Genomic DNA, 8,395 nt, shown 5'->3' on the forward strand with positions numbered 1-8,395 from the left:
GGCACTAACAGTAACCGCGTGCCCGTTAAGATCGAGGAGGCTCACGAAGCGGCAGCTCTCAGCGCTCACGCCAGCCTAGCACAGCAGCTTTTATTAGTCATCGTAGAGACGGACAGGGGGGTGGAAAGGCTTTTAATAATATTCGCCAGGTCAGAGAAAACCAGGATCCAAAACCAGCTCTGCCTGCCTCCACAGACCACATTTTGAAAACGGTACGTGGCTGCCTTTCCTTTCTCTCTCTCTCTTTTCTTGCTTTTTTGCAAGAGGGGGCCAGGAGAATGACCAAGCAGAATACTCGAGTCCTGCTTCCTACTTCCTCGCACACATTTCATGGTGCTAAGGAGAGGTCACTGCATGAAATGAAACTTGGCTTTAATGTTATCTTTCAAGTGACTGCGGACGACCAGTTCTCTAAACTTTGTGGCTCTCTTTTAAGAACCTGAGAAATGACCCTAAGCAGACTTTCCTTCCACTCCTAGGAGCTTATAATACTGTTGGAAAAAAAAAAAAAGGAGCCTTCTTTCTCCTGTGAGTCATTTCACTGCCAATGGGCTGTCTCTTTAATGGCGCACAGCACCCGGCCCTCAAATCCACAGCCTTTCGGGAAGAGACTGCTGGGACTGGCTGACGCCTTCCAGCCTCTAGCCCAGGCTCCTCTACAGATGGATAAAGAATCGAAGCTCAGGGAGTCAGCTGGTTTCCATAAAACAGTTAGAGAGGTGGCTAACTTCCTTTCTAGGTCTAATGGATGATATCGACTAATCGGGCTTCCCCGGTGGCTCAGAGGTGAAGACTCTATCTGCCAGTGCGGGTTCTACCCCTGGGTCGGGAAGATCCTCTGGAGAAGGAAACGGCAACCCGCTCTGGCATTCTTGCCTGGGAAACCCCATGGACAGAGGAGCCTGGCGGGCTACAGTCCACGGGGTCGCAGAGTCAGACACGACGGAGCGACTGAACATCATCTCCCGGTTGCTTATGTGCCTCACCCTCCATTAACCCTCCTTCCAGGAAGCCTGCCACCCAGCAGGGAAAACCTTTAAAAAGGCAAAAGCACCTAACTGATTTAGCTAGCCAATTACTATCTGTCAGCCAGTTTGACACTCTCTAAGTACGTGGAACCCTCTGAAATCAGGTGAATGGTCTCACCTGACACCTGCCCTTGGCCTCTGTCAGGGTAGGTTCCGAGATGAGCATCTGGCTCGGCTGCTGCCCCAGCACAGGCCACGTGGGAAGCAGAGCAGGGCCCTGACTCTCACTGAAGGTCTCACCCACTGGGCTGTATGCTGGACACGGCTCAGCCTGCTCGAGCCTCCCGTCCTACCTTGTAGGATAAGCACGCACTTTCCCACCCTCTTTTAGGGACGATTAGCCTATGTTCACACTGCTGGGAAATTCCATGGACAGAGGAGCCTGGTGGGCTACAGGCCATGGGGTCGCAAAGAGCTGGACGTGAACCGAGCGATGAAACAAGAGAAACCCTGCTAGGGGGCAGTGGAGACAGGATACACTCCCAAGCCTGTTCTCATTCCAGAGCCTACCTCTAACTGCCCTCTGCGATCGTTAACGTTGCCCATTAACTAGCAGCAGAATGGGGATAGGGAGGGGTGGTGGTGTTTCTGCCCGTGCCCCTGGCTTACTTACAGTTTCAATCTCTTGCCCACACATGGTCACAGCAGAGATGGCACTATCGCGTGGGCCACGCGCAGCGCTGTTCACAGACCACAGAGCTGAATGTAAGCATTTTGGGCCCTAAGGTGGGGCCTTGGCTGAACTCCAACCGACGTTCAGAAGACTGGTCCTGCCTTAACTGAGGGAGCAGGAGGACTATGGAGCTTCAGCCAGAAGAGTCACCCTAAGATTGAGGCCCTAAAGTCTGCTTCTGCTGGGGGACACTTCCGGGAGGGCCAAGTTCCAGCACGCTGCTTATTTGGGGGGAAAGCCCACCCATGCTAGGCTGAGAGCACCCAGCAAAGGGTCCCACCTGAGGGTGTTGAAAATGGCACCCAGTCCCACATTGTGCCATGCGCAGACGCAGCCTCTGTGACATCACCCAGGCAAAAACTTGGCTTTTTTAGGGACTAAAAGCAAAAGTGCTTGGAGGGATCTGAAAGACGAATTAAGGAAGGAGAAGAGAAAACCAGTTGTGACCATTGTGCCAGGCTTCAAGGAGGGTCCCTGCTGATTCCACTCACCCCAAGCCCTGTAAGTCCTGCAAGAGCAGGGCCTTGGAGGAGTCTGGCCTGAGGAAGCAAGGCCTCACATGTCCACCGCCCCTGCCTGCCAGGTGATGAACTGTTGGAGGGCTTTGGAGACAGACTAAAGTGGAATGAAGACTCGGTTTGGAGTCAGGCTGCCAGAATTCTACTCTGCACCTTGCTGCTCACTAACTCACAATTTGGGGTAAGACAGTTACCCTCCATGGGCTCCATCTCCTTATCCATAAAGTAAGAGGGAAGACTAAGCTGACTGCTAAGGTCTGCTGCAGGGCTCAGATTCTGATTTCTCTGTTCTCAGGAACAAATTCAACATCTCTGTTAATTTCTTGGATTCTTAAAAAAATTATCAAAAGTATCCTTTAATGTCCTATCCCTATTCTTTGTTAATATTCAGAAAGAAACCCACCGACAACCGTTAGCAATTTTCCTGAGCATGTTCAATTTTTTCAATGAAATATGGCATGTAATTACCGCTTCCTTTGTTCTTTCATTTAATGTTTTGTGGAGTGGGAAAAGCACTATTAAAATACATCAAACATTAGAAAGTGGTCAAAGAAAAGTCTTAAAATATAAAGTTAAACATGACCACTTTTCAATGTTTAAATGTCTGTAAATCCAAGATCTACTGGGACTTCTATAACCTGCTAAGAGAGGTCATTTTCGTGTAAAATGAGGTTTAGAGAGCTTGACCTGCTCAAAGTCACAAAGGAAGTTAGTGGCAAGGTCTGGCTCACTGGGAGAGATGCCCAATAGTCTTTCCAGCATAGATCATTATCTTCCTAGCCAACCCGTCTTTCAAGATGCTCTGCTACTCTTCTTGACTTAGAAATGCACGCTCTGTACAAAGTCCAAACTTACTGCAAGGGAACTGCAGCCACAACTGTACTTGTCCCCCTAGGGCCACTGTCCAAAGGTGAAAAACCAATCCTACCCAAGGGCATTTCAATCACTGACCCTGTACAGGAGGTATTCCTGTCTCAAACTGACCAGAAAATTTGAAGAGTTCAATCAGCAAGTCTCTACACAGCTGAATGGTTACACCTCGGAGTGTGTCTAAGAGTGCTCAGTCATGTCCGACTCTTTGTGACTCCGTGGACCGCAGCCCACCAGGCTCCTCTGTCCATGGGAGTCTCCAGGCAAGAAAACTAGAGTGGGTAGACATTCCCTTCTCCAGGGGATCTTCCTGACCCAGGGATCGGACTCGTGTCTCTTGCATTACAGGCAGAATCTTTACCACTGAGCCACCAGGGAAGCCCATTTAATTTGGAGGAAACTATGAAAAGAGGCAGTTTTCCTGATATTTCCTCACATTGCCTAGATGAATGACTGGAGTAGGTGGGACATGCAAGGTGGTCTTCTTACCTTTACAGTTGAGAGCCAGTAATAACCTGGTCATTTATCTCTGGAAACGATTTAAAAATGAAAAACAAAACAAACAGACAGAACAGGAAGAAACCCGAGGTGGAGTGGTATTAGCCTCCTTAGTTCCCCCAACAGGTCGTTGGCCAGACTTTACACCTTCACCGGGGCGGGTGTGTGTGCGTCGGTGGCTCAGTCATGTCCGACTCTGTGACCCCATGGACTGTAGCCAACCGGGATGTACGTGTGTTTAAATGTTTCTAGATAGGCTCATCAGGACCCACGAGTGCCCCTTTCTCATACTACATGCCCTCATGAAAGACATGCGAAGCACCCTGCCACCCTCTTAAAATGAAGCACACAGGAAGACGCTTCCTCTACAGTAGAATAAGCTTTACCCGTGTATTCCCATCAATTTTCCTATCACTGGAATCACAAGGCATGGTTTCTACAACAGCGAGACAGACAGACCTGCTGGCCTGTGGCAGGTTATTTATACTGAGTGTTCTTTAAGACAAGGCAAGGCAGGACAAGTGCAAAGTGTTTAAAGGAAACAGAGCTACAGAGAAAACAATAGCTCTTTTTTTTTTTTTTGGTAAAGATTGGTTTGATGTGGACCATTTTTTAAAAGTCTTTATTGAATTTGTCACAGTACTGTTTCTTTTTTTTTTTTGTATGTTTTGGTTTTCTGGCCACAATGCATGCGGGATCCTAGCTCCCTGACCAGGGATATGAACTCGCATCCCCTGCCTCGGAAGGCAAAGTCTTAACCACTGGTCTGCCAGGGCAGTCCCCAGCAATAGCTCACTTTTGCTTTTCTGGTGCTCTGGTTTGCTAAGTGGAAGAATGCAAAGAAAAAGGCCCCAAACTTGGCTTCCTCTGCTTAAGACCAGGAATAGTGTTCCCTTGCTGAGATCTTAAGAGCTCTCTTTTAAGAGCTCTCTGCAATTTCAGCACCATGGACTCAGCACTGCCCCAAGCTCTCCCCTAAACTGACTTTTATTGCTGTAATTAACAAGGGTAGGTGGGACAGATTTCCTCTATAGCTGTAAAGTTATTGTTGCTGCCGGTGGCTAACAGCAACTCTTTACCTGTTGCCCTTGATGCCTGGCCTGCCCAATTAGCACCTCATTCTAGGCAGGTCTCTCATCTAACTGCCATTTGCCTCAAGTGAGCACTTTAGTTTATTGTCTTGTTCCTGTTCAAGAGCCTGAGCTCCCTGGTTAGAATACAATCTTCAGCTTCTCTTAGGCAGGTGTGTGTTTGCAGTTTCCTTATCACTTCAGGCCCACGGGGACACTAGGGACACACAGGCATGCCAACAAATGCTTCCTGATTGTTTGAAGAGCTTCTTAGATATTTATTCTGGGAGTAAGCACGTGGCTGGAATCTGGGTCTCCATGCCTGTCTCAGCCCTCTCTACCAGATCCACTGGCCTTCTCTGCTGTTGAGGGCTCTCGCCTACATTGAGTTAAGCTCTACTTGGTCTGTATGTAACCTTTCCCCTTACCTAAAAGAGCTGGCTGAAACAGACACAGGGGCTTCCTACAAGCACCACCCTCAACATTCCCCTAGAGAAAGGAACACACTCCTTGCTTTCGGACTTAACACTAACTATAGCTTATATGGCATCACCACTCCCATAACAAATACGTTGTTTAGCTGCTCAGTCGTGTCTGACTCTCTTTCGACTCCATGGACTGTAGCCCACCAGGCTCCTCTGTCCATAGGGTTTCCCAGGCAAGAAAACTGGAGTGGGTTGCCATTTCCTTCTCCAAGGGCTCTTCACGACCCAGGGATTGAACCCACATCTCCTGCATTGCAGGTGGATTCTTTACCAATGAGCCACCTGGGAAACCTACAAGAAACATAAAGTGAAGTGTGAAAGTGAATGTTGCTCAGTTGTGTCCAACTCTTGCGACCCCATGGACTATACACTCTGTGGAATTCTCCAGGCCAGAATACAGGAGTGGGTAGCCTTTCCCTTCCCCAGGGGATCTTCCCAACCCAGGGATCGAACCCAGATCCCCCGCATTGCAGGCAGATTCTTTACCAGCTGAGCCACAAGGGAAGCCCATAAGAAACACAGGCCTCCTTCAAACTCTCTGGTGAATGAAATGAAAGGGGACACCCGCATAAAGGGGTGGTTAGGAATGCAGGTATGGGAGCGAGGTTGTCTGCTCTCAAATCCTGACTCTACTGCTTCCCAGTTATGTGACCTGGGACCTTGGTCAAGACAATCTCTCTGTACCTTAGTTTCCCAATCTGTAAAATAGGATAATAGCACCTGCCTCACAGGGCTATTGTTAATAGGACTGAATCAGTTAGTCTTTGTGAAGTGTTTCGGAACAGAGCTGGGCAGATAGTAAGCACTATTATGCTTTGGTTATTATTAGATATAATTAATAAGAATACAGAGATTTAGGACAGACGGACCTACAAATCAGTATGCACCCAAAAGAATCTGACAGTGATGGGAAAACAAGCTGGTTAATAGAATAATATGCCATCCTTGGTGTTTTGATTTTCTGGCAAACGTACAGTCTCTGAACTCCTTCAGTAAACCAGAAAGAACTCTGAGATTATGGGGCTTTGAAATATCTAATGTATGATCACAACAAATGTGATAAAAAATGTTCTGGCTGCATTAAAGTACAACAGTTAGTGAAGGTGTCATTGTTTTAGCAGAAAATTTAAAACGAACATTCGATTGTTTGTATCTCTTATATCGATTTAGGCTAACATGTCAGACATTGTTTGTAATGTTATTTAGCAAATACTGCCAATCCTTCTCCAGCAGAGAATCTTTAGACATTTACCTGGGAAACACTTCAAATGTATGTTCTATAGTTTGAAAGACACACTGAAAGATTTTTACATAAAGATGATCCCATGGCATCCAAACTCAGAATTTTCTTTCCCTGACTTTTCTGATCTATTCGCTGCCACTTTTTAAACCCTCGATCCTCTTGGATGTCCCACCTATTAAAATTTCACATCCGGGGTCTCTTCTTTCTGAGCGATCTTGAGCGCAAGACACCGTTTCTAACATCAGAAGTGCCCTGGTATCTCATCACCCAGGTGCTCATTAGAATCCAGGTGTTCAGTCACCCAAAGGCCTCTAGGTGAATGTGTCCCAACAGGTGGGGCACCTGTACTTTCATGAAGGAGGAAACCCTTCTGGGTTTACCTCTCCGAGTCTCCCGGAGGGCAGAATTCAACACTGCAAGACATCCTCCCTATAGGTACACCTGCAGAGAGTTACGGAGAGACCGGAAACAATGAAAGGTCCACTCTACTAAGAAGAGATGATTTCTTTGGGGGCTCGGCAGCTCAGGGCTTCAGAATGTGGGCAGGTACTTCCTCTCCGTACCCTCTTCAGAGGGCATACCACCTCCGGATCCCACTATGTTCACCGGCGCCACTGTCACAGCTCTTCACCCCCACGTTTATGCTGGGTCTGGAGCCTTCCCTCTGCCTGGGAGCTTCTCTGGGCAGAAGCTGTGTTTCACTTGTCTCAGTGTCTCAAAGCTAGCACAAAGCCCATCAACAGCAGACTCCCAAGAGTTATCTGTGAAACTGTATTGAGGCTACTATCTGAGACACCGACCATTCTTTGGAGGATCAAGCAGTCAAGGGTTAGTTTCACTTCTGACAACAGGGAGGTTCCTCAAAAGTGGGGCACTTGGAAAAGTCATCAGATTCCCTCGTTGCTACTATCGTTTTGGGTTAACTTTCCTCCATTTATCTACGTGGCCCCTTTAAAATCTGTTTCCTGCCTTATCAACCCCGCCTTAATGGGCTCCTTCAGTGACCCCACGTTCACCTTGCAGGTATCCTTTCTGGATATTCAAGGCCCATATTCCTACTTGGTCACGACCGGGGCCGGCATTTCTTTTTTTTGTCCACGGTTCCCAGCGATCACTCGGTCAAGCCAGGGCTTCCAGTGCCTGGGGACGCCGGGGCACTGCGCTCCCGCAAACCCCCCCCCCCCCCACCCCGCCAGCGCTGACCAAGACTCTCCCCTCTACTCTCTTTGGGACAAAGCTCCGGCAACCATCCGGGACATGGGGATCCTGCAAGGTTCCGGGGGGGGGGGGTCAGCGTTCGGTCAGCCAGCCCCAGAGAGAGCGGGGGTGGGGGTTGGGGGAATCCCTGGGGTGCAGTTGAAGACGTCTCGGGACTAGACAGGCATTCACTCCCGGCCCAGATCCTTATCACCGAGAACGACCTAAAGAGGGCTTGATCGCTTCTTTCCTCCCCACCATCCCATGGGCCAGAGAAATACAAGACATGAGGGCAGGAAGGAGAGCCAAGAGACAGCCTCTCTTAGGCCAATCGCGACGTCCGCCACCTCTCACTTGGGGTCGCTCTCTTTCTTCACACACACGCACGCACACGACCGGCCACTTCAACTCCAGCTCTGAGCAAACTGCGCCGCACGCCTCTTCCACAGCTAGTCCTTCGAGCTCCGGCCCCGGCCCGCGTCTGTCGTCTCGCCCCAGCTTTCTCACCCGATCCCAGTTTCCTCACCCGACTGACCGTGAAGCCGGAGGCAGTTCCCCAGTCCCAGACCCCCCGGTGGGGCTCCGGCTGCCGCTGCCGTCGTCGCTCCCCTTTCAGCCCCTGACCCGGGACCCGGCCCTGGGCTGCAGCGATGGCTCCCAGGCACGAGGCGCCGCGGCTCCCTGGACTCGGCCAGACACAGGGCGGCGCGCAGGAGAAGCCCATCGAGCTCCCCGGCGGTGGTGGTGGCGGCGGCAGCTGCAGGAGCGGCCGCCGCGCAGGCTGATGACGCATGGGCGCGGGGTTGGTGGCGG

The 8,395-nt window shown here is 49.9% G+C and overlaps 1 protein-coding gene across 6 annotated transcripts in view; it reads right to left on the reverse strand.

The window, feature by feature from the left end:
* ZDHHC3 (zinc finger DHHC-type palmitoyltransferase 3) overlaps positions 1 to 8,381 on the reverse strand; it is a 59,551-nt gene extending 51,170 nt beyond the window's left edge. For 4 of the 6 annotated variants that reach the window (XM_040246776.1, XM_040246774.1, XM_040246778.1 and 1 more), the window contains exon 1: positions 8,118 to 8,373. The gene's annotated coding sequence lies outside the window, so the exon portion shown is untranslated. Of the gene's footprint in view, positions 1 to 8,108 lie in introns of all 6 variants that reach the window. The other 2 variants (XM_040246775.1, XM_040246779.1) reach the window with 2 other exon arrangements.
* Positions 8,382 to 8,395: the final 14 nt, after the last annotated feature.

The sequence above is a fragment of the Oryx dammah genome, unplaced genomic scaffold, assembly GCF_014754425.2.
Source record: "Oryx dammah isolate SB20612 unplaced genomic scaffold, SCBI_Odam_1.1 HiC_scaffold_9, whole genome shotgun sequence".
In the NCBI taxonomy this organism is placed as follows: Eukaryota; Metazoa; Chordata; class Mammalia; order Artiodactyla; family Bovidae; genus Oryx; species Oryx dammah.